The sequence below is a fragment of the Panulirus ornatus genome, chromosome 68, assembly GCF_036320965.1.
Source record: "Panulirus ornatus isolate Po-2019 chromosome 68, ASM3632096v1, whole genome shotgun sequence".
Classification (NCBI taxonomy): domain Eukaryota; kingdom Metazoa; phylum Arthropoda; class Malacostraca; order Decapoda; family Palinuridae; genus Panulirus; species Panulirus ornatus.
In genome coordinates this window covers 18,703,337-18,729,581 of record NC_092291.1, presented here as the reverse complement: position 1 = coordinate 18,729,581, position 26,245 = coordinate 18,703,337, and the positions used below count along the sequence as shown (strand labels likewise).

The window sequence follows — 26,245 nt, the reverse complement described above, 5'->3', positions numbered from 1 at the left end:
CCTCATGATCCTACCTCTCCACCTTCTGCTACACTTTAACCATCTATCACATGGTATTTAACTAGTGTCCCCCTACATCTCATTCTCTCTCTCTCTCTCTCTCTCTCTCTCTCTCTCTCTCTCTCTCTCTCTCTCTCTCTCTCTCTCTCTCTCTCTCTCTCTCTAACCATCTATCACACGGTATTTAACCAGTGTCCCCTCCACATCTCATTCTCTCTCTCTCTCTCTCTCTCTCTCTCTCTCTCTCTCTCTCTCTCTCTCTCTCTCTCTCTCTCTCTCTCTCTCTCTCTCTAACCATCTATCACACGGTATTTAACCAGTGTCCCCCTCCACATCTCATTCTCTCTCTCTCTCTCTCTCTCTCTCTCTCTCTCTCTCTCTCTCTCTCTCTCTCTCTCTCTCTCTCAAACCACTTTATAGCCTATGTTTCCCCATATGACCATTGTACCACTTTCCCTCCCCCACGACCCATGATGACTTCGCCTACAACACTCCTCCTTATTTCCGACATCCGCTTCGCTTTATGTTGGCACGACCTCCTGTTACTCTCTTACGACCCCTTAACCCCTTACCTCCTCCCACCATCTACGCGACCCCCCATAAAACCCACCCAACCCCTCCTCACGTAAGTCGTCCCCCATCCTCCTTTTCCCCCCCTTTCTCTCTCCCCCCCTCTCCCCTACACCCCACACCCTGATTCTACCAAGATATAGATTTCAGTGACACTTTTCCCCTCTCTTCCCCTCTCCTCTCCTCCCCTCCCCTCCCTGTCATTCTGGCATCTTGAGTGCCAGAGGATGGCTTCCCTACTCCCTTCCCCTTCCCCCCACTTCATCCCCTCTACCTCACCCTTATCCCTTGCTAAGGGTTGGATATGGCCAAGACTTGGTGGTGGTGTGTGTGCGAAGGGATAGAGGGAGGCGCAGGGGCACACATTGTAAGGAGGAGGCGGGGGAACCATATGGGGGGGAAGGGGAGAAGATGTGGAGAGAGAGGGAGGGAAGGAAGAGGGAGTGGTGGGTGAGGAGTAGACCATATGGGGGGGGGAAGGGGAGAAGATGTGGAGGGAGAGGGAGGGAAGGAAGAGGGAGTGGTGGGTGAGGAGTAAGACTTCTATAACCCCTCTAACCCCCCAATGTATATAGGAGACTCACGTCATTCAGCCTTCCAGACCTGGGGGGCTGTCAGAGGCGTCGGGTAGGGAGAGGGGTCGAGTGTGAGGGCCAACCCTCACAGGAGAGAGAGAGATAGAGAGAGAGAGAGAGAGAGAGAGAGAGAGAGAGAGAGAGAGAGAGAGAGAGAGAGAGAGACGGTGACAGACAGGCGTAGACGCTCAGAAACTCTAAGGGGGACGAGAAGAAGAGACGGGCCAACAGAAAACGAGCTGGGGAAAGGCAGGAAAAGGATGGGATGGTAAACAAACGGGAGTTAATAGAGGAAGATGATGTGGGTCTCCGGCGCCTTACTTATTCCTGAGGATTTCATTTCCAGCCACTCAGCTCTCTCTCTCTCTCTCTCTCTCTCTCTCTCTCTCTCTCTCTCTCTCTCTCTCTCTCTCTCTCTCTCTACCCCCCTCTTGATGATGGCCACTTGGGGATCGACAACACAGACTCACCCGCCCACCTCCCTGATTGCCTTCCAGCCTCGGAAATCCAATATACAATTATTAATGTTTCCAGAACACTTCAACGTGCTGAGGAGGGGAAGGGAGGGAGTGGGGGAGTAGTGGTACGTCCAAACCCAACCGTCGGTAATGCTTTTTTAAAAAAGAGACGCTCCGTCCGTTCGTCCGTCTGGCTGGAAAACCCCACACACACACAGACACACACACCACACACACACACCACACACATATGAACGCTGACACACACAGAGAGCGAGGCGCGCAAGTGTGCCGGGTGGGGGTGGAGAAATGCTGCTGACCCATATGTCTCTTATAAAAGTTCTTCTTCGACGAGGATATACAAAGAGACACCTGCATTACAACTGGTCATTCATTTGTTAAATCATGAAGAGAACAAAGAGACGAAATATCTTATACAAAAGATTATTTTAGTCGTATACATTCTTTTGGTGTCTCATTCAGTGAGGGTTGAAAATGTCTAGGAGTAACTTTAAGTATTCTACTCACAGTGTCCCTGATCATCACTGTGGTGTGTGTCTGGCTTGGTTAGGTGGCGGAGTGGAAGTTTATCCCACCCCTGGAGCCTGCCTCATGTCCTGGGCAGGTACACACACCTTCAGACGGAATCTATTATCGCTAAAACCTGGTCTGGCGTTGTCGTAACGATCACTCACGGTGGCTGTTAGCTACGCTGAAGTGCTCCCTCTCCATATTTCAAGACCAGGCTTTGAGCTCCGGCATTGCAGCAGGAGGAGGAGGGAGGCCGAAGTGTCGTCCACAAGGAGTAACGTTGTGAGGCGCGCTGTGTGCGGGGGGGGAACTCGACAGGGTGAGTAGAGGAACGCAGGATACAGACGTAGCCCTCCTGGTGTGAAGGAGGGAGGGAAGGAGGGAGGAAAGCATTGGCGGGTACTATGTTCACATTCGCCTATAGTCCAAACCCTGCCGCTGGAACTTGTCTTATAAAGGCCCATTCTCTGGGGAGAGAGGGAGAGGGAGGGAGAGAGGAGAGAGGAGGAGGAAGGGGGATTTAAGGTCGGGATGTGGGACTGTGGATAAAGCTACTGTACCTCCGAGCCTTTCTTCTCTGGGTGGGGGGTGTGTGTTGGTAGTGTGGTGTGGTGTGTCCGTCCCTCGTCAGTGGAGCAACGGGTGACCATGTAGTGTGCAGTATTCATGGCGAAAGTGTGGATGGTCATGTGCAAAAGACGAGGTTGACCTCACTGCCCCGGCTTAAGGGCGAAAACTGAGAACAGAGGCTTGGATCCAGGTCTTCGTAACTCGTATATCCTGGTGGTGCCTGCTTGAATGTGTTTGTGTGTGTGTGTGTGTGTGTGTGTGATTATGTACGTCCTAGTATGACGGCGGAGTGTGTGTGTGTGTGTGTTGAGTGCTTCCCTGTGGTCCAGATCTACATACACACTGTAATAACCACATTAATATGAGACACTGAGGCTCACTGAGTCTCACCAACGGGAAAAGATAAAGAAAGATTTTTTTTTGGTATCTGTTTCTGTTGGTACCATGAGATTATATGGAACCGTTGTGGTGCGCTGGAAGGTACTTAACACGATCATTACTCATGTAGGTACACACACACACACACACACACACACACGCCACATCCTCTTATCTTGGCGAGTGAGAGATCTTGCACTCAGCTCCTCTCTCTCTCTCTCTCTCTCTCTCTCTCTCTCTCTCTCTCTCTCTCTCTCTCTCTCTCTCTCTCTCTCTCTCTCTCTCTCTCTCTCTCTCTTCCCTCCTTATCTCTCTATCTCATATTTTTTTTTTTTAACCAACACACACACACACACACACACACACACACACACACACACACACACACACACACACACACACACACACTCACACTGCCTTTCTCCCTCACACCGCTACCTCACTGGGAGGTCAACCCGGGGTCAAATAGATCATCATGACTGCTACCACTCTCTCCATACCATCTTGTTGAGGACGGGAGGAGGTGTGTGCATCCTGGGGGACGGGAGGAGGTGTGTGCATCCTGGGGGGCGGGAGGAGGTGTGTGCATCCTGGGGGGACGGGAGGAGGTGTGTGCATCCTGGGGGACGGGAGGAGGTGTGTGCATCCTGGACGACGGGAGGACGTTCAATGAAGAGAAGGAACAGGTTTCGGTGTCTCAGAATACAGACGTAGGCTTTAGAAACGCGTTTGAGTCATTTGTACGTAATTACATCAAACACAAACACTCACAATAGAGATATAAGACACGTGTACACATACACATATATACATATATATATATATATATATATATATATATATATATATATATATATATATATATATATATATATATATATATATATATATATATATATAATGCATAAATACATACATACATACATTCATATACACTTACATAAAAGAGAGGCATTACAGAAAACCTTGCACACACATATAGCCACATACACACGAAACAGACCAACTCAGACAAACGAGCAATATATACACAGCCACACGTACATGTAGCAGACGAACACACAGACAAACGCGCCCGCATACAGCGCCACACATACACAAAACCGAGACAAGCAAGAGAGGAAATACATGGAGGGATAACATGAATATATTCACCTCATTCTTCAGTTACCTTAACCATTCTACGACGAACCGATCGTCTGTGTACATGTTTATTTATGGCAGCGTGCGTAGGAGGAGCAGAGGTATGCAATGAATGATACGAGGCAAATGGAAAGAGGGAACAGTGATAAGCACTGATGAATAGGGAGAGGCCAGACAGGGAGTAAATGAATGGTTCATGGGGAAAATAGGAAGAACCATGAGACATTATATATATATCGGGGAGAGATATCGGCTGGAGTGAGTATCGGCGAGATACGATAGTGAGGGACCCAACCCGATAACTGGACTATTTCTCATGTGGGTGGAGGTAATGATTCGGGGGGGGGGGGGGGGGGGGTGGCTGAAGAGCGTGGTGGGGGTGGAGAGGTTGTGGAGTGGGGTGGGGTGGGGATGGAGCTTCTACCCCAGGATGGAGGGGGTGACGATGGGGTTGATGGAAAAGGAAAAGGGAAAGGAGGTGGGGGAGGGGTTGTATTTGGTGGTATGGGGCAGTAAGGTAAGTAGGGGAAGGGTTGTGGATGATAGGGGGAGGGTTGTGAAGGGCAGGGAGGAGGGTTGTGAAGGGCAGGGAGGAGGGTTGTGAAGGGCAGGGAGGAGGGTTGTGGATAGTAGGGGAAGTATAAAGGGGAAGTTATAGATGACAAGGAGGGGAGTTGTGGATGTTAAAGGGAGGGTTGTGGACGATAGGGGGGGGGAGTATAAGGGGAAAAGTTATAGATGACAGGGGAAGGTTGTGAATAATTAGGACAGGTTGTGGTTGACAGAGGCAAGTCATGGTAGACAGAGGAGCAGATTTTGGTTGACAGAGGCAAGTCATGGTAGACAGAGGAGCAGATTTTGGTTGACAGAGGCAAGTCGTGGTTGACAGAGGCAAGTCATGGTTGACAGAGGAGCAGATTTTGGTTGACAGAGGCAAGTCATGGTTGACAGAGGAGCAGATTTTGGTTGACAGAGGCAACATTTAACTGACAGGAAAAGGGCACTGTTGACAGATGGGGTTGACAGACACAGGGTTATGGATACGTTGTGAGAGGCCGTATGTGTGTGTGTGTGTGTGTGTGTGTGTGTGTGTGTGTAGTAACAGCGAGGGACCTTGACCTTGTCTTGCACGACTTTGTCACCGAGGATCATCAGTGGTCGTCAGAGGTCACCATAGGTCACACGAGGTCGTCCACCTAACACGTCCAGCACCACACCCGTGGCCTGACCTCATCACCAATGGGGTCCATTTTGGCATCACTCGTTCCTAAGTTCCCCTGAGTCGTCCGAGGTCAGCTCCTGGGATAATGGGATCATTAGGAAATTACCAGAGGCCTTTGAGATTTACCAGAGAGGATCAGAGGTCTAGGAAAGGTCAGAGGTCAACCAAAGGTCATCATCATCATCCGAGGTCACCTTGTCTCACCAGTTGCAAACAAGGGGGTGGGTGAGGCAGGGTTACCAGTCGTTACCAGATGTTGCCCGGGGTCATCAGTGGTTAGGTGACGTCATCATGGGTATCCCTGGGTCAGCAGAGGTCATAAGGTATTATGTGGGATTATTATGGGCTACCTGGGATCATCGTGGGTCACCTGGGATCATCATGGGTCACCTGGGATCACCATGGGTCACCTGGGATCACCATGGGTCACCTGGGATCATCATGGGTCACCTGGGATCATCATGGGTCACCTGGGATCATCATGGGTCACCGTGGGATCATCATGGGCTAGACTAAATCATTCGAGGGGGTCAGGTCAGGAAAGTCCAACCATGATCAAAAGTTAGCTGGGGGGAGAGTCACCGTGTTTCACCAAAGGTCAATCACAGGTCACCAGAGGCCAGCCAACCAGGAGCAATTACGATTCTCTGAGTGGAGGGGGGAAAAAATATGGTTCATTTGGATGCCCAGCTTACACCCACCCTCCTCCTCTCTCCCTCTCTGTCATAATTGAGCACACGCCCGCGACAAGACCAGTGTGCTTCTGCGATGAGTGGCAAAGAAGAAAAAAACAAAGGAGTGAAGAAATTTTGGCTTTTTTTTCATATCTCTCTCTCTCTCTCTCTCTCTCTCTCTCTCTCTCTCTCTCTCTCTCTCTCTCTCTCTCTCTCTCTCTCTCTCATGTGCTCTATCTATCCCCTTTCCCTCTTTTTCATCTCTGCTTCTTCCCTTCTTTGTCCCTTTTTCCCTCGCGTCTTCCTCTTTGATCCTCACACCGTAGTAGACGTCTTCTTGATCCTCACACCTCAGTAGACGTCTTCTTGATCCTCACCTCAGCAGACGTCTTCTTGATCCTCACCTCAGCAGACGTCTTCTTGATCCTCACCTCAGCAGACGTCTTCTTGATCCTCACACCTCAGTAGACGTCTTCTTGATCCTCACCTCAGCAGACGTCTTCTTGATCCTCACCTCAGCAGACGTCTTCTTGATCCTCACCTCAGCAGACGTCTTCTTGATCCTCACCTCAGCAGACGTCTTCTTGATCCTCACCTCAGCAGACGTCTTCTTGATCCTCACCTCAGCAGACGTCTTCTTAATCCTCACCTCAGCAGACGCCTTCTTGATCCTCACCTCAGCAGACGTCTACGCGTTGTCTCGTGGTAGAAGACCAAGGGGAAGTGGGCTGGGTGGCTGGGGAAGGGGTGAGTGAGTGAGGTGCGGGGAAGGAGTGGCGGGTGATGGGTTGGTGTGTGGCGGGAAGGGATATCTCTAGGGAGAGAGAGTGGGGGGTGAAACGTTCTCGCTGACCGTAATGGATTGACGCAAGTTGTTGTTTTCCTAATGAGAGAGAGAGAGAGAGAGAGAGAGAGAGAGAGAGAGAGAGAGAGAGAGAGAGAGAGAGAGAGAGAGTACCAAAGAGAGACGTGTACAGAGGAATGGGGAAAAAGAGACCCCCTTTCCCCCCCCAGTCATGCAGGGAGGAAGCGTACGTGCATGATAGATAAATAGAAAGAAAAAAAGAAAACGGAGAGTTAGGGCTTGGAGTAAAGGAGTGTAGGAGGGGCCATAGATAGCCATGGAACATAATATATCGGGGGACATATCGTGCCGAGTGAGTATCGGGAAGAGATGATAGCGGCAGTCTCGGCCCCGATAACTGGTCCATTACTCACGAAGGGGTGGTGGTTGTGGTGGAGGGTGGGAGGTGGGTTGTCTGTGGTCGTGTGGGGAGGAGTAGTATTGTGGTAGAGATGGGGGGGAGGAGGTGTGTGTGTGTGTGTGTGTGTGTGTGTGGTGGAGGAAGAGGAGGAGGAGGAAGAGCGTAGTTGTAGGAGAGGAGATTTGGAGGGGGGTGGCATTGGGCCAGGATGGAGGGTACTGCATAATGAGAACGAGTGCAGGGAGGAGAGAGGATCTTACGTTGTGGCCTGCACTGCAGCAGGGTGCTGGATGGCGGCCTGTGCAGGGAGGGGAAGAGCATCCCTCGCTCACATCCAGGAGAGCAGAGACTTCGATCACATCCAGGAGAAGCGAGCTTTGTTGACATCCAGGAGAAAGAAGACTTCGATCACATCCAGGAGAGGAGAGAGGGGGAGAATCTGATCACATCCAGGAGAAGGAAGACTTTGTTTACATCAAGCAGAGGAGAGACTTTGATCACATCCAGGAGAAGAGAGCTTTGTTTACATCCAGCAGAGGAGAGACTTTGATCACATCCAGGAGAAGGAAGACTTTGATCACATCCAGGAGAAGGAAGACTTTGATCACATCCAGGAGAGTACAGACTTTGTTTACATCCACGAAAGGAGAGTACAGACTTTGTTTACAGCCACGAAAGGAGAGACTTTCTTCACATCCAGGAAAGACCTTGTCCATATCTACGGACGGGACAAGTACCCTTCACATATGGGAGAAAAACAGTCCTTATCATACCGAAGAAGCTGCCACCATCGCTCACATCCAGGAGAGGGGCGACAGAAATACGTTGGGAATCATCTCTCTCTCTCTCTCTCTCTCTCTCTCTCTCTCTCTCTCTCTCTCTCTCTCTCTCTCTCTCTCTCCGGTGCATCCCCCTCCCCCAATCTTGAGCGCAGGGCTTAGTATTGGTCGTATGGACAGAGTGGAGCGAGCACAGCGGCGAGCTACCAAGATGGATTTCCGAAGAGAAAACTCATTCCTATCACAACCGACTGAACGACTTAGATCTATCTAGGTTTAGAAAAGAGAAGGTTGAGAGAGATGATGTAAATCATGTAACGTTTTTCATTCGTCCAGCTCAGGTCTCATGAGGACGTTACTTGCGTTACATGAAAGTACTAATACTTTTGTAACCTTTTTCTTAATCTTCCTCTTTGGTTAAGCCTTGAGTGCGACGGTATAACCCTTGAGCACGATGGTATATGATGGTGACCCTTGAGCACGACGGTACGACCCTTGAGCACGACGGTATGATCCTTGAGCACGACGGTATGACCCTTGAGCACGACGGTATGATCCTTGAGCACGACGGTATGACCCTTGAACACGACGGTATGACCCTTGAGCACGAGAGTATATGATGGTGACCCTTGAATACAACTGTATGACCCTTGAGCACGAGAGTATATGATGGTGACCCTTGAATACGACTGTATGACCCTTGAGCACGAGAGTATATGATGGTGACCCTTAATACGACTGTATGACCCTTGAGCACGAGAGTATATGATGGTAACCCTTGAATACAACTGTATGACCCTTGAGCACGTCTGTATGACCCTTGAGCACGATGTTATCACCCTTAAGCACGACAGTGGATGATGGTGACCCATGAATACGACGGTATGACCCTTGAGCACGACTGTATGACCCCCTTGAGCACGATTGTATGACCCCCTTGAGCACGACACTATATGAGCACGACTGTATGACCCCCTTGAGCACGATTGTATGACCCCCTTGAGCACGACAATATATGAGCACGACTGTATGACACCCTTGAGCACGACTGTATGACTCCCTTGAGCACGACTGTATGACTCCCTTGAGCACGACTGTATGACCCCCTTGAGCACGACTATTACCACCCTTTAGCGCAACGATGCGGATCCTAACCATTAGTCTAAGGGTATAGGCTATCATACCCAAGGGGTTGTAATCCTTCGTGTTCAAGGAGTCGTACCGTTTTTTTCCCTTCCCCTCACGTGAGCCAAGTGTGCATTAAGACCTGTACTGCTCTCGCAGTGTGTTTTGCCTCAACTTGGGAGACGGGATCCAAATCCCTCACGGGCAAAGTTCTGAGTCCTTCCCACTCTCCGAATCTCTTAGGAACAGGTTTAATTGTTTGCTCGCAGAGAACACTGGGATGGAGCGACGTCACCCACTGTATAATGGACAGGTTTAGATCAACAGGGACGAAGTTAATAGTTTTGCTGAGAATAGTCAAACGTGGAAATGGTACCCACCTTAGCCTTGTGACTTCCATGGGGTGGGTGTGTGTATTATAGGTTTCCTAAAACGACTTGATGGGCTTGGGTTTCTAAACCGACGGGTCTCTAGTGGTTTCTAAACTGGCAGGTGTGCAATAGTGGTTTCTAAACCGAGAGATGGTCCCCCACTGGTTTTTAGAACACTTGGATCTTTTAATGATATCTATCTATCTGTCTATCTATCTATCTATCTATCTATCTATCTATCTATCTATCTATCTATCTATATATATATATATATATATATATATATATATATATATATATATATATATATATATATAGTCATAAACCGATGAGAGTCCGAAGTGGTTCTTAAACCAATGGGAGTACATTGGTTTCTAAACCGAGAACCAAAATAGATATTTGTCAGAGAACGACCAACTGAGAACGAATGAAAAAAAAATAAGGGAGGTGTGGGGGGGACACTGTGAGGCCGACCTAATTGCGTGCGAGGCCGTACATGCTTGATTTCCCACAAGGGAAGGGAGTCGGTCACACTGTGTCTCCCTCCGTAAATAAATACGTTTTGAGAGAGAGAGAGAGAGAGAGAGAGAGAGAGAGAGAGAGAGAGAGAGAGAGAGAGAGAGAGAGAGAGAGGAGGGAAAAAAGAAATTCAACTTAAACTCGTTTTAAATCCATACCTTCAAAACTGTCTATATATATTTGTGTATGTGTGTGTGTGTGTGTATGTGAGAGAGAGAGAGAGAGAGAGAGAGAGAGAGAGAGAGAGAGAGAGAGAGAGAGAGAGAGAGAGAGAGAGAGAGAGAGAGAGAACTTTAATAAGCCTCCTGAGTGTTGCTGTTTTCGCGACGATAAATATTTTCTTAAGAGCTAACGTGCATACGATGGTTCAGCTCACCATTTCTAACTCCCTCTCTCTCTCTCTCTCTCTCCGCCACCACCCGCCTCCCTCCCTCTCGTCTGTGTGTGGATCATACCCCGCTCATCCTTACCGCTCGCGTATGTCCCCTTCCAACGTCGGAGATCTGTAGCGGAATGTATGGCCCAGCGACGGAATGTATGCACGAGACTCGATCAGATATATTAGACTCGGCAACTGCCACCGAGAGAGAGAGAGAGAGAGAGAGAGAGAGAGAGAGAGAGAGAGAGAGAGAGAGAGAGAGAGGGTAGAGGTAGCGGTCCGTCGGCCGCTCTGAGACCAGTTGGTCGCGGACCGTCCTCGCATGCGGGAGTCTGCGCTTTGCCCTCCTCCGCTACCTTGTTCAGGCGTCGCCGCTTCCCAGTCACTCCGGCGGGAGGGAGGGAGGAAGGAGTCGAGACCCACCACGTCTTGTACCGCTCCCTGACGTGTGTGTGTATGCGTGTTTGTGTGTGTGTGCCTGTGTGTGTAGTGATGAGGTGAAGCAGACGCTGTCACTCTCCTCCTGACCCCAGCCAGCGGGATATTTGTAAACATTATAGAGAAGACAGGAGGGCGCCAAAAAACGAGTGGAATGTAAAAAGTCGGATTCGACCAGTAAGTTCAGCTGCTCCCGTACTGGACCACGAGTCAATTATCCAGAATCCCTCTTGAATCCAGATAGAGTCATATTGGATGATCAATAGTCTTGATCTGCTCAGAAATACTGACGTACAGATGAGAAATATTCAGTGGAGAACAGTTTTCTTCGTGACCTGGATTTTGGATAATTGATGGTTCGTTCATTTTATGTCTGTTTTTTTTTTGTCCTTTTTTTTTCTTTCAATTCTTTGTTGTCATCACCAGTTTCAATATTGACATAAGGCTTCTGTGTGGTGTACCAGTCGTTCCTTATTCATCAGCCTTGGCTAATATTCATGTGGTGACTGTCATACATATCGTTCATCGTCTGTTTACATTGCAGTTCTTCATGTTCAATATGACACAGTCTCTTCCACTCCATCACTCATGACAACAGTCAATTCTCCATTGTGTACTATGATGCTACCCGTTGAAAACAAGTCTTGTGTACCACCTCATCCATCATAACGACCACTCCAGTCACCTTGAAATGGGTAATTGGGTAGTTAGGCTTCCTGAAGAAATGCATGCATTGTTTATGATGTGGTCTGATTGCTAGAATTCTTCGTCCCGTGACGTACTGTATGAACTGATTTGCTGCTGAGTGTAAGGCGTCCATTACATAGAAGGAGGATTTACCCCTAAGGTTGAATGATGAATGTTTGGTTATTGTGGGGACGGATTCTAGCTTGGAGGGGAGGAGAAGGGGGTCCACTCTCTCTCTCTCTCTCTCTCTCTCTCTCTCTCTCTCTCTCTCTCTCTCTGCAAGCACGAGTGGTGGATGCGCCACTTTTGAAAACCGTAACAGTGCTAACCATCATTCCCGTTTTCTTATTTTGGACCTCCTCGTAGTTTTCTGTCATGCCTTGTGACCTTTGACCTCTGACACTGATCTGCGTTGAATACGGGAAGGTCTTTTGGGCCCATTGTTTAACCAGAAATTAATACAGTATGTATTTCCAGTTCAACCCAGATGGTCTACTTAATCGTTTCATTTTAGGGACTTTCGACAATTTTCTCGCAAGAGACATTTGCTGGATTAACAGTTTTCAAATCAGAAGTATATTTCTTTTTTCTCTCTTAAGCTATGAGTATATCTGTAATTCGCGTCTATTACTTCTCTGTCGCTCTATGCCTTCGGTCATAATGGTATGTGTGGTTGATTTTCACTCTCAGGCAAAATCCCTTTATGTATTCTCTATAATGTACGTCTGTACGAGCCTTGAACGCGTAGGCATGACTACTGAACACGTCAGTAGGTAGGAGCCTTGGGTCAGATGACCTGGCCTTTTGACCGAGCCCTTGAGCTTTTTCATGTCTTAAGGGTCATGCCCTGGTTGTGCTCCAGGGTCATACCGTTGTGATGTAGGATCGTGCCAATCTTGCTCTAGGGTCGTGCCGTCGTGCTCAGAGGTCGTGCCGTCGTGCTCAGAGGTCGTTCCGTCGTGCTCAAGGTCTGACCCTGCTTTCTCAAGGGTTGTACCCTTGTCCTAGTACAATGTATCGTCGTCCTCCAGCGTCGTAGCGTCGTATTCAAGGTTCGAGCCATCGTACTCAAAGGCCTTGAACCATCGTGATCAAAGTTCGAACCGTATTGCTCAAGGGTACGAACCCTCCTCGCCCAAGGAGTGTACCGTCACGCTCAAGACAGTGAACCATCGTCCGCAAGGTCTGAAATCGTATTCTTGAAGGAAGAATCTTTTTTTTTTCTTTTTTTACAGACTTTTCCCCTTATAGATAACAACACAGGTCTCCTGGCGGGCCCTGGGGGTCGAGGTGAGGTGAGGGGGGCGAGGGAATCTCCCAGCGGACGGGACAAGGTATCAGGGAGGCGGAGGGCGGAGAAAGGAGGTAGGAGGTGGGAGGAGGAGGGGAGTGCGTGTGTCGCAGGTCCGATGGCTTGACGGACTCGAACGTCGTCGTCGATTAGCTCAATAACTGAGGCCCTCACGTGAGGCTCCTCCTCCTCCTCCTCCCAAAACTGTGTGTGTGTTGCACCAGAACCAATGGCGGTACAGAGCGTTTTCTGTATGGTCATTTTACTGGAATATATATGTATATATATATATATATATATATATATATATATATATATATATATATATATATATATATATATATATATATTCCTATGAGTTCACGGGGAAATGAAACACGATAAGTTCCCAAGTGCACTTTCGTGTAATAATCATATCATCAGGGGAAATACAAGAAAGAAATATAAGTCGGTTGACATACAACGAAGAGACGTAGCTAGAACGCCATTTGATAGGTGTCTCAGTGGCATTGTGGTTAGGGCTGCTGACCACCACTTCATTGACCCGGATTCGATGGCCTGGGCTTGCAGACAGCGCACGGCTGACCCAGCTGTTCATCCTTCCTCCGGCTGGGGGATACGATAGGCACAAACTTCTGCTGGGGGTAAAGCCCCACAGCTGTGACTGTCGACAGCTTGTGTAGCTCTGGTTGAGTTGACTCTGGGCTGTCCTCGTCCATGTTCGACCACATGGACCTTACTGATAGACCAGTCCGTGACCCCTCTTACGGTTTGGTACTTTACATTCAAATAGATAGATATTGAGGTCGATAGATAGGTAGATCGTTTTGGTAATGATGTGATGGTGAACTAAGCAAGCTTTATTTTGATATTAACAAACTAGATTTTTTTTTTTTAAGTCTTGCCTGTATATGCTGATGAACCTGTTTCTGTAGTGTTTATATCACAGCACAGTTCCTGTCTCTGTGTTTCATGGTGTGTGTGTTGCTGGAAGCTGTGTGCCTACCATGATTGCTATGTACCTACCATGATTGGTGTGTACCTACCATGACTGGTATGTACCTACCATTATTGGTGTGTACCTACCATTAATGGTTTGTGCACCTATCATTACTGCTGTGTACCTACCATCATTGCTGTGTACCTACCGACCATTATTAGTGTGTACCTACCATGAATGCTGTGTGCCTACCATTATTAGAGTGTACCTACCATTATTAGTGTGTACCTACCATTACTGTTGCGTACCTACCTACCATTATCAGTGTGTACCTACCATCACTGCTGTGTACCTACCATCATTAGTGTATACCTACCATTACTGCTGTGTACCTACTATCATCAGTGTGTACCTACCATTACTGCTGTGTACCTACCTACCATTATTAGTGTGTACCTACCATGACTGCTGTGTGCCTACCATTATTAGTGTGTACCTACTATTATTGCTGTGTACCTACTATTATTAGTGTGTACCTACCATGACTGCTGTGTACCTACCATTACTAGTGTGTACCTACCATTACTGCTATGTACCTGCCATTACTAGTGTGTACCTACCATTACTGCTGTGTACCCACCATTCTTGCTGTGTGTACACATCGTTACCGAAATGGATACAAGCCATTGTTGCCGTGTGTACAGACCATTATTTCTGTGTATGCATTTGGCATCTTTAGTAGTGTGTACCTATTTGCTGTGTGCGCACATACCATTACCGCTGTGGGTACACGGAGCTACTGCGCTGATACATAACATTACTCTCATGGTGTCCTGATGGTGAGAAAGATTTTGTAGAGAAAAAGGATGAAGAGTGTATGAATGTATAACACTGGTATACCAGTGTGTGTGTGTGTGTGTCTGTGTCTGTGTTTGTGTGTGTCTGTGCGCTTACTTATGGCTTATTTGTACTGTGCGGGAAATGAGTTTTTCACACTTGCGAGGGTCCCAGAGCTCTCTCTCTCTCTCTCTCTCTCTCTCTCTCTCTCTCTCTCTCTCTCTCTCTCTCTCTCTCTCTCTCTCTCTCTCTTTTCTCTCCCATGGCTATTAACACTGCCATCGTCCGTCATCTCCGCACTAGGCTGGAGCCTGGAATATTACATACAAACTACAATTTAGAATATTAATCAGATATTCGAATATTCGCAAGCCTGCCTCTCGCTGAAAACTGGGATGTTTGTAGAATACAACTGTTGGATTTTGGGGCTTGAATGTATTCAACAGGTTTATGAATATTTCTGAATTGGTTTTTAGGCCCTTGGATAAAACATTTTAAGATACTTAAAACTGGGTTTAGTTCGCCCGATAACCGTTTTTTTTTATTTTTATTTTTACGTTCGATATTTCAATCATACAGAGCTAGGATATTTATCATTTATTCCCTAAGCTACGAGAGAGATTCAGATATTCTTAGAAATATTCTTTACCATGAATATTAGTGACCACCGCCATATTTTCCTCTTTTTTTTTTTAAGCTTTCTGGGAACGTGTTCGAAGCAGTGGTTGAGGATATAGCATCTGGTTAAGCCTGAGGGTCTGGGAGTGTAGTGGGATCTGGGGACGCCAGTGACCTTAACTGGGACAAGGACCGATTTATATATTATTTCTTCACTTTGTTCTTGGAATGTACTGCCAGGTTATACAGACACACACACACACACACACACACACACACACACACACACACACACACACACATACACACACACACACACACACATACACATATATTCCTATGAGTCCACGGGGAAAATGAAACAAGATAAGTCCCCAAGTGCACTTTCGTGTAATAATCACATCATCAGGGGAGACACAAGAGAGAACTTATCGTGTTTCATTTTCCCCGTGGACTCATAGGAATATCTTGATCAAGCGCAAAATTGTGATCCTTTCCAATATATATATATATATATATATATATATATATATATATAAAGGTATCTAAAAGTGAATAATTAGAGTTCCTTCGTTGCTTTTTCTACTTTTTTCTTAATGAAAGATGGCGAGGTTACTGGGAGATGAAAGGGCAAAGGATGAATGAGAATTCCACAGCCTCGCTGTCTGTGGAAAGACGAGGGTGTCGTAACGGTCAATCCTCGAGTGGCTCGTTGCCACACAGAGAAACCACGGGAAACAGCAGCCTATCACGATCAGTGACCCACCACCAAAAAGATTGACCCATAGAACAGGAGGACAGAAGGCCAAATTACAGCGGATGGAAGAGGGATGGTCTTCAGAGATGGTGTTAGCAAGAAGGATGATGCTATGGCAGAAGGCATCCGATCCCATTCTGGCCAAGAAAGAGGTGGGAGAAGAAGCCAGCCCTAGACACGCCACCTGTACACAACACCCACACACACAGCCTTGGTGAAGCAGATTTTATACGGTCATTATGAAAGGTTTTCCTAGAGTAGAGGACATGGTTTTCTTTTTGCCCAGGGTGTGTGTGTATATACCGTTGCGTGGGGCTCAGCTGATGTTTTGAAATTCGGTCGAGGGAAATGAGGGACAATTTGGAAGACAGATGGGCGTCAGGAATTACGTTTTGCACCGCTGGATTTAGCCAGGTTACTGCTTCCCCAGTCCGAGGTGGAGGTGGAGGGGAGAAACAGAGGTGAAATTATCGTAAATAGTCATTCTATTTTGGCCTTGTGTGTGTGTGTGTCTCTCTCTCTCTCCCTCCCTCTCCCTCTCTCTCTCTCTCTCTCTCTCTCTCTCTCTCTCTCTCTCTCTCTCTCTCTCCCTCCTTGGCCACATGTTGAAAATCCATATTGTTTCCTGAAAACTTTTTTTTTCTTTTTTTTTTTGTATTTGTTGCTTACGTCTCTTGTGGCTGACTGACACCAACTTAGCTCTGGAAAGTTGGTGATATTTCATAAGTTCGCAACAAAGAATAGATGAATTCGTATTTGCGTAACGTGACGAGGGCGTTCCTGCGTCTGCAGGAGGAGGAGGAGGGTGACGCCATCAGCCCCTGGTCCTCTGCGATGTTTGAAAGGGTTATCGTAACGGTGGCTGGAGGATGGACGAGGTAGGGGAGTCGTCTTGTACGATGTTCGGTACGTTTCGACTCGTCTTATACGATGTTCGGTACGTTTCGACTCGTCTTATACGATGTTCGGTACGTTTCGACTCGTCTTATACGATGTTCGGTACGTTTCCACTCGTCTTATACGATGTTTGGTACGTTTCGACTCGTCATATACGATATTCGGTACGTTTCGACTCAAGACTAGGAGCTGTGCTGGCTAGGGCTGTAAAGGCCAAGAGTAACAACGAAATAAGGTTCATTCATCACTGCAGTAGGATTTCTGATGTTCATTTATTTCTTTTTTTGAAGGTTTAGAACTAAATGAACGTGGCAGAGTTGATCTTCTCTCGTCCACAAGAGGTAATAACCAAATGATTAGAGAGCTTATTAACACGTTAGTTATTCTCTCGTTTGATTGTATATATATATATATATATATATATATATATATATATATATATATATATATATATATTCCTATGAGTCCACGGGGAAAATGAAACACGAAAAGTTCCCAAGTGCACTTTCGTGTAATAATCACATCATCAGGGGAGACACAAGAGAGAAATATAGGTCAGTTGATATACATCGAAGAGACGAAGCTAGGACACATATATATATATATATATATATATATATATATATATATATATATATATATATATATATATATTAAACTAACACACTGCTGAAAGAAAAAAAATATTTCCCGTATTCTAATCTTTCTCGTCGAATAATCAGTTAAAGCGGCAGTGAGGGGAAGGAGTGGGGTAGGGGAGGGGGGGGTGAGGGGAGGTTAGCTGTGACGGGAGGGGAGGAGAGGGGAAAGGAGGGGTTGAGCCAGGCTCGCGTGTTAGCACTCACCAGCCCTGGTACCCGCGTCCGAATGGCCCGACCCAACATCGTCTTGTGCCTCAAAACCTGTGAAGGATCTCTAATCCTCATTGAAGAAGTAGATATATAAAGCGCCACATGGGGGGTTTGGTGATGTGTTCCGAGTGTTTGATAATGAGGGAAGCTTCTAATAAGGCATAGCTATATGCCTTAACTTGGTGCGCATACGTGCGTATGGATACGCAGACACAGATATATGGATGTATGCAAATCCAGGCGCATGCTCGCACGTATCCTGGGTTACGGACACAATACATAGGATATGATACATGATGTGCAGCCGTGTGCTCAAGGCTGCACACGAGGATGTGTCCAGCGTAGTGAAGACGTGTCCGGCACTGAGGATTGAGGACGTGTGAGAGGCAGTGGATTGAGGAGGTGTGAGAGGCAGTGGATTGAGGACGTGCGAGAGGCTTTGGATTGAGGACGTGCGAGAGGCAGTGGATTGAGGACGTGTACGGGACTGTGGAATGAGGACGTGTACGGGAATGTGGAATGAGGGTGTGCGAGAGACTGTGGAATGAGGACGTGTACGGGAATGTGGAATGAGGATGTGCGAGAGACTGTGGAATGAGGACGTGTCCACGACTGTGGAATGAGGTTGTCAGTCCTTCCTGTTGCTTGGGGACCCACTCGCCCAAGGCCAAGTTTTCATTCGTCACAACGTGTTTCTTAACCTGATGTGCAGCTGCAGATTGTGGAGTTACCTGTCTGTACTGTACAGGGCAGGAAACCCTGCCTTCGTGGGGCCTTACCGTCCAAAACCTTCTTTACTGTCATATATTTTCGTCATCATTCCTAAGTTTATCAGTGAGATTACTTCATTCCTTTGTTAACTTTATTACTAAAATAAGTACTTGTTTATGTCATATTTTCTATGAGTTAGTTTGTTCTGTTTCTTTCGAAGAATCATTCACTGTTGGTGTGGTCAAATTGGTTTAAAAACTTTAGAAGTTGTGATCAGGTCACTCCTTACTCTTCTCTCGAACGAGGTGGACACACACACACACATACATATGGCCTTTACTTGCTCACTCACTCACATCTTTCTCAGTTTTGGTACTATCTTCGTCAACGTTTTTGTGGACCAACTCTAATTTTTGCTTCGTGCTTCTTCAAGGTCAATCATTAACCAAATTTGACAAACGAATCAAGTTTCGGCCAAAGTAAAAGTGTGGAGACAGTGTCCGAGATATTTCCTTATGACAATATTCGAATTCGATTCCATCATTTGCCGGGCAATCGTCTTACTCCTGTACATCTCTCGTGACATGGTCCTCTGGCAAGGGATTAGATACATTATCGACCATATAGTTCCTCTCATATACACAGATTCCCGAAGCTCATTTCCTCCTGGATGATATGCTTATCTACGCCTTCTCTCACTGTATCCCATCCTCTTTACTATTCATTTACTCGTTTTTCTTTTGTTTTTTCTATTTCATCAACCAGATACCAGACCCACTGAGGCGATTGTTTAGGTTCCTTTGCAGTAAGTTTATCAACTCCTCATCACTTATTTTTTTGGCCTCCTACGAGACCTTGCATTCAGGCACGAGTCCCGTCTCTTTCTTTTTTTTTTTTTGTAAATCATTTACATAGATTAAGACGAGTAATTGTTCCGTAAATGAGCCCCACGCCCCCACCCTGTGGTACACCTTTGTCGATCCCAATTCATTTTCGACGAGTTCCTCCGATATATGTCCTTTGTCCCCTTGTAGTTAGGTCCTCTTCTGTCCCTCGAAGATCCCTTTATCATGTAATTATCTAACCAGACTCGAGCATCCTATGATCGCTTACTGCAATTAGTTCATCACAGCTGTTTCTCTCACTCTCCCTGTGGGTAAGTGGATGGGGCCAGAGAACGAACCTTGAGTGGCCTCTGTCGTGCCGGACTCACTGTGTGTGTGTGTGTGTGTGTGTGTGTTTGATACCTACCTCAGTGGTTGTCTGGTAGAATGTAATAAAGCATGACATAAACAATAAGTAAAAAGAACTACGTTCGGACGGTATGTTGTACATAACAAGATATGACGTATCAACGAAGTGAAACCATATTAGATTCTCTCTTGTGTGTTTTTACGGTCGCCATGGCAACTCTATACAGACAAGAGGGAAATATCTCTCAAATGTCTCAAAGTTTCTGATTTTGTCGACGAAGGTGAAATGCTTCCTCTCCAAAGGAGGATTTTGTAAACATTTGTTACTGTGGTAGTATATATATATATATATATATATATATATATATATATATATATATATATATATATATATATACAGGATGATACATACGCATATATACACAATGGCATATATACAATTCATTTCTTCACAGTATATCCATATCGATAAATGTTCTGAGAAATGGTGAAGCACATATGTAAATGCACCAACGTCCACACATCCACACAGAGAAATACACAGTGGCAAACACTTGCATAAATCTATATGTGTAAACTGTATAAAAGAATAAAAGAACATGCATATACTAACAACACAGACTCAATACACACTCAGGTCATTCGTTTATGCAGGAATGTGAAAAAGTGTCAAAACACACAGACAGACAGACACGCACATACACACACACACACACACACACACACACAGAGAGAGAGAGAGAGAGAGAGAGAGAGAGAGAGAGAGAGAGAGAGGTGAGGTAAGTTCTGAGGTATTCTGATCTTCCAGTTTGGTGAGGCTTCGTCAGATGAAGTGTTGTGCGTCCATCCCAGTTGTCGTCGTCGTCCCACGCACCTGCTCCTCCTCCTCCTCCTCCTCCTCTCTCTCTCCCTCAAAGCAGCTCTAATTGGTTTAAGCCCTTGAGATAAGCACCCTTAGGTGTGAGCCTCCCGAAAGGAGCTCCTCATTTCCCAAATGAGTCAGTCTCCTTAGGTGTCGGTGCCTTTCAAGAGCGCCCTGACTCTCTGATATAGTCCTCCTCGTGATTGAGGGACAAGGTGACAGATGGCTACCAAAGGGGGGCGTCTCTGACCAGAGGCGTCATGTCACTGGTGAACTCTCCCATCCTCCCGTGCACCTCCCTCGGCCGATTTAGGGGGAAGGAGAGGGACATCGCTCACCTGTCGCCCTACCACTCACCTACCTCAGGTGAGCAGAGGGAGGGAAGGAGGTGGTGGCCTTGTTCCCCGACCTGCCTTTCATTTCTTGTGCTTCTTTCCATCATTTCATCTACTCTGGTAGTAGTAGTAGTAGTAGAAGTAGTAGCAGCAGCAGTAGCGATAGTAGTAGTAGTAGTAGTAGTAGTAGTAGTAGTAGAAGTAAACATGGACATCACAAGTCACAAATGCCGGTGAAGGAAAGTAGTTCGACTTGTAGCGGCAGTTTACATAGCCTCGCAGTCACCTGTACAAGTAGCCTTTTAAACTTGTGGCAGTAGCAGCAACAGCAGTAGTAGCCGTACCCTTTAAACCTGTCGTAGTTCAAACAAAGTCAACTTTAAAGCCCTAGCAGCACCCGGAGGAACTACAGCAGACACGTAGCCACTACAGTGGTATCAACAGGTAATGTATTGACTGTATCAACAGGTAATGTATTGACTGTATCAACAGGTAATGTATTGACTGTATCAACAGGTAATGTATTGAATGCAACAGCAGAAGTACTGAGACCCTCTCCTCTCTCCAGCAGTAGATTCAGCAGTTGTATCTGCAAGGGAATAGCAGCAGAAGCAGAGGCAATCGTGACAACAACAGTCGTAGTAGTTGTAGGTGTCACAATAGTACGTAGTTGTAAGAGGGGATAGTAGTTGTAGATGTGACAACAGTAGGTAGGGAGAGATATGGCATACACAGGAAAGACAAGCAGATTTGATAAGAGGTTAAAGGTGAAACTCTGCAAATTAGCGCCAAGGGTGCGAGAAATCACTGCCAACAGTGGCAATCACTGCCAACAGTGGCCAAATCGGCCACTCAAACAGCGCCGGCACTATTCCCCACACCCCCAGGGGAGAGCCACCAGCAGTGCCAACAGAGAGCCGCCACAGTGAGGTGGCGTGACTAGAGGCACTCAGCTGGAAGGGCCTCAAGATATATACAAGATAATAAATGTCGGGGAGCGGATATTCCGACCGTGCTAGCCAGCCAGGCTGCTCTCTGACCTCCCTCACCTGGGGTCCGGCAGGTACAGCCGGGGCCGGAAATACAGACTGGGGAGGGAGGAAGTGGGGGAAGTACGGGCTGGGGAGGGAGGGACTGGGGGAAGAACGGACTGGGGAAGTAGGGACTGGGGGAAGTACGGACTGGGGGAAGTACGGATTGGGGAGGTAAGGACTGGAGGAAATACGGGCCAGGGAGATGGGTACTGGAAAGTAAAAAGCAAGGACTATATATATATATATATATATATATATATATATATATATATATATATATATATATATATATATATATATATATTATTTCATCTTCTTTCAAACTCCGTTGACGCGTCCGGCCGCGGGAGGGAGGGAGGGAGGAGGAGCGGTGAGGCCAACACTCAGCGTCAGATGAGCCACATCCCCCGGGCGGGATTCATAGGCCAATACCAGCCACAGTTTACTGTCGTGCATGATAAACTCTCTACTCCCCTCCACCCTCACCCTCACCTCACCTCACCTCACCTCACCCTCACCTCACCTCACCTCACCCTCACCTCACCTCACCCTCACCTCACCTCACCTCACCTCACCTCACCTCACCCTCACCTCACCCTCACCCTCACCTCACCCTCACCTCACCTCACCTCACCCTCACCTCACCCTCACCTCACCTCACCCTCACCCTCACCGATAGAGATTTCTGAAGCTTTTGAAGCGAGGATTGATGTCGCCGGCGGTAATGTTATGCGGTATGGGATGATCGGATTTATTGTGCTGGTCCATGACGTCCCATGGTAACTGCTGTGTCACGTCGTGTTAACTGTGTCGCACGGTGGCTTCTGTGTCACATAGTTTTGAATGTTGCTTAGTGTCTATTGTGTCATAAAGTTTCATCTATGTCACTTAGTTTCCACACCGGCACATGTAGCCTTGTGTATCATATACATATGTATGTATATATTCCTGAGTCCACGGGGAAAATGAAACACGAAAAGTTCCCTAGTGCACTTTCGTGTAATAATCACATCATCAGGGGAGACACAATATATATATATATATATATATATATATATATATATATATATATATATATATATATGATGCCTTGATTCTCGATGATTATTCATGATAATGGCCTTTATAAAAGTTTGTGATCGTGGTTATTATAACAACCATTATAGTAAACATATCGAGACACGATACTGAGCGCAATACCATCAGCGTTTTCATCGATATATCGTTAATATAATTTCAACCATCTAAGAAAAATTTCTGGGATCTGTCCTTCGTGGAGCTTATCTAATTAAAACTTTTTTATCCTAATCTCTGTTTTATCTCACAACTCCGCCATCCGAGACATGTTTGGAGAGATAAAAACACGATCCGATGCCAGGGGGAAAAAATATATAAACGGAGAGTAAATAATCCCACGTCTGGCAGAGCGGTGCTGGGGCTGATGATGTCACGAAGTTTATAGAAAAAAAGGAAAATCCCGGACTTGGTGTGGGATTGAATACCATGTGGATGGGATTGGAGGGATGAGGGGAGGATCGGAGATGTGAGGATAGGGGATTGGAGGGACGAGGTAGATGGTATTGGAGGTGGATAGATGGAAAAAAAATATGACATTCACACATATGGTCCCAGTAGTTACTACTTTGAACTTTCCTCAGTGAAGAACCTCTTTCGTCCATACTCTGTATTCTGCCTTCAATGTTTTTTGGTAATGCTTCATGTATGGTGCTGTAGTGAAGCAGGAGATGAATTTACTTCTTGCCAGAAATCCATGTTAGCGCTCGTGTATATGATTGTCGTTAAACAGGTGTTGCTGTAAGTGTATTTCTTCACTTACAAAAATACTTAATGACGTGTAATGTAAGGCCAAGTGTTTCATATTTCTTTCGTATTAGCTTAGATCTTCCTCGAGAGAAAGAAAGAAATGAAAGAAGTAAGAAGGAAGAGAAAATAGGAGAGTGGGTTAAACAGGAACTTTTAAGAATGAACTGATAGATTGAATGGACATGTGAATCTAAAAATTATACACGTGTATCTTCATATATATATATATATATATATATATATATATATATATATATATATATATATATATATATATATGTAGTGACCTATTTGTACAGTAAGGGGAGGGAGTTCCACACTCGCAAGGGCCCAACAATACACCACTATATCTCTGGTATGTTTCTAATAGTCACACTGTCACCATCCGATTAATTCTATTCACTCATTTCATCTCTTCCCTCAAAAGCACTTCTTTTAGAACTCCATCTATATCTTTCCCCAGAATCTCCCAAGGCCTCCACTCCCATCGTGGAGGCCTGCCTTCTCTTTTTTCACCGTAAAAAAGAGAGAAAAAAAAATGCCTCTAAGAAAATATTCAGTCATTTTTCTCCTCCTCACACGCTTTTTACCTCATACTCCACAACTGCTGAATCCCTGTAGCTTGATTAGCTGCTCTGTGGCTGACACAGTTTATATAGTCCAGATGAGTTTGTGGAGGTGGTGGTGTGGATCATCTCCAGCCTCGTCCACCATCTTCTACTCAAAGTTCCTCTCTTCCTCCTACCGTGTGTATGTGTACAGTGTGTGTGTGTGTGTGTGTGTGTGTGTGTGTGTGTGTGTGGAGGCGTAATATATGTATATCGGCTTATTCATATACTTTATTTTTCTACGTGCTATTTACGTGTTTTATGTTGTATTGCTTGTATTATAATTGAATAATCGGTTCTCCTTAGTCCCCCCAACTGCCTCCTTCACTTTCTATATTTAATCGCATTTGTCGAATGATTTCACAAGGGAAGAGGAGGGGGAAAAAAATGTATAATGAATGAGGATTTATAAGGACCTTTTGCCGCTCCGAGGATTATTGTAGACCTCTTATTCACCGTCCTGGGCCTGACGTGAAGTAACCCACCTCCTCCCTCCTCCTCCCCAAACCTTTCCCTCTCCATCCACCTCTCTCTCTCCCCCTGCTATACCCGACTCCCTCCCGTTCTACATCCCGCTCCAACTCCCTCCCTCACCCCACCACCACCACCAGACTCAGACTCACTCTCTCTCTCTCTCTCTCTCTCTCTCTCTCTCTCTCTCTCTCTCTCTCTCTCTCTCTCTCACGCACGCACACGCACGCTGCTAAACCCTTCCCTTCCCAACGAGATCCCTCAGCATACGAGATTGTCTAATTGCACAGAACAACAGCATTCCTCGAGCCTTATTTACATTCCGAGAATTCCTCCTTTGGCTTTTACCTTGCATTCTTATGAACTCGGTGGCTTTTTTAGATTTCATTTCAAGCAATGCGCTCAGCTTTCAATTAAAGGAGAAACATCTTGCAGGTTTATATATTATTTCCCCTCCCTCCTCTCTCTCTCTCTCTCTCTCTCTCGTTCTAGACGTATATTGCAAGTAATGCGCCTCTCTCTCTCTCTCTCTCTCTCTCTCTCTCTCTCTCTCTCTCTCTCTCTCTCTCTCTCTCTCTCTCTCTCTCTTTCTCCCTCTTCTCTCTCTCTCTCTCTCTCTCTCTCTCTCTCTCTCTCTCTCTCTCTCTCTCTCTCTCTCTCTCACACACACACACACACACACACACACACACACACACGCGCGCGCGCGCATGCACAAGCACGTAAAGGGAGGGAACGCGCTCCGCGAGGAAGTGATGGTACCCAGCCTACCGAGTATCTAGGCTCTTTGGAGACAAGGCAGGTGTCATCTCCCCAGGTGCTCATGGTAAGCACTGGAACCGTTCTATACCAAAGAGGGAGAGAACGCTTATGTTGCCACAAGGACGATGTATAGCCACTTATATCTATTTAGATTACACTCAGAACCACAACTCTAATCTATCGTTATCATTTGGCTGTATCTATGTCCACTTCCGTTATCGTATTGGCTTGTATTCATTCTCAAGACATTTCGATACTCATAGTGAAGCTTAACACGAAAGAGTTACGTTCAGTTAATAAGCAGGAAAATATGCCAGCACTGATGATCTATGTACTCAGGACGTGGTGGTGGCCACTAGCTGTATTCAGGACGTGGTGGTGGTGGCCACTAGCTGTACTCAGGACGTGGTGGTGGCCACAATTTGTACTCAGGACGTGGTGGTGGCCACTAGCTGTACTCAGGACGTGGTGGTGGCCACAATTTGTACTCAGGACGTGGTGGTGGCCACAATTTGTACTCAGGACGTGGTGGTGGCCACTAGCTGTACTCAGGACGTGGTGGTGGCCACAATTTGTACTCAGGACGTGGTGGTGGCCACTAGCTGTACTCAGGACGTGGTAGTGGCCACT

The 26,245-nt window shown here is 46.4% G+C and overlaps 1 protein-coding gene across 2 annotated transcripts in view; it reads left to right on the top strand.

Moving 5' to 3' along the window:
* The window catches only part of LOC139747460 (uncharacterized), a 153,028-nt gene that overhangs the window by 88,757 nt on the left and 38,026 nt on the right, over nt 1-26,245 (top strand). Inside the window, exon 1 of one of the 2 annotated variants that reach the window (XM_071659820.1) lies at nt 10,814-11,114. The exons of the other annotated variant lie outside the window; for it this stretch is intronic. The gene's annotated coding sequence lies outside the window, so the exon portion shown is untranslated. Of the gene's footprint in view, nt 1-10,813; nt 11,115-26,245 lie in introns of those variants that run through there. 2 annotated transcript variants of the gene reach the window in all.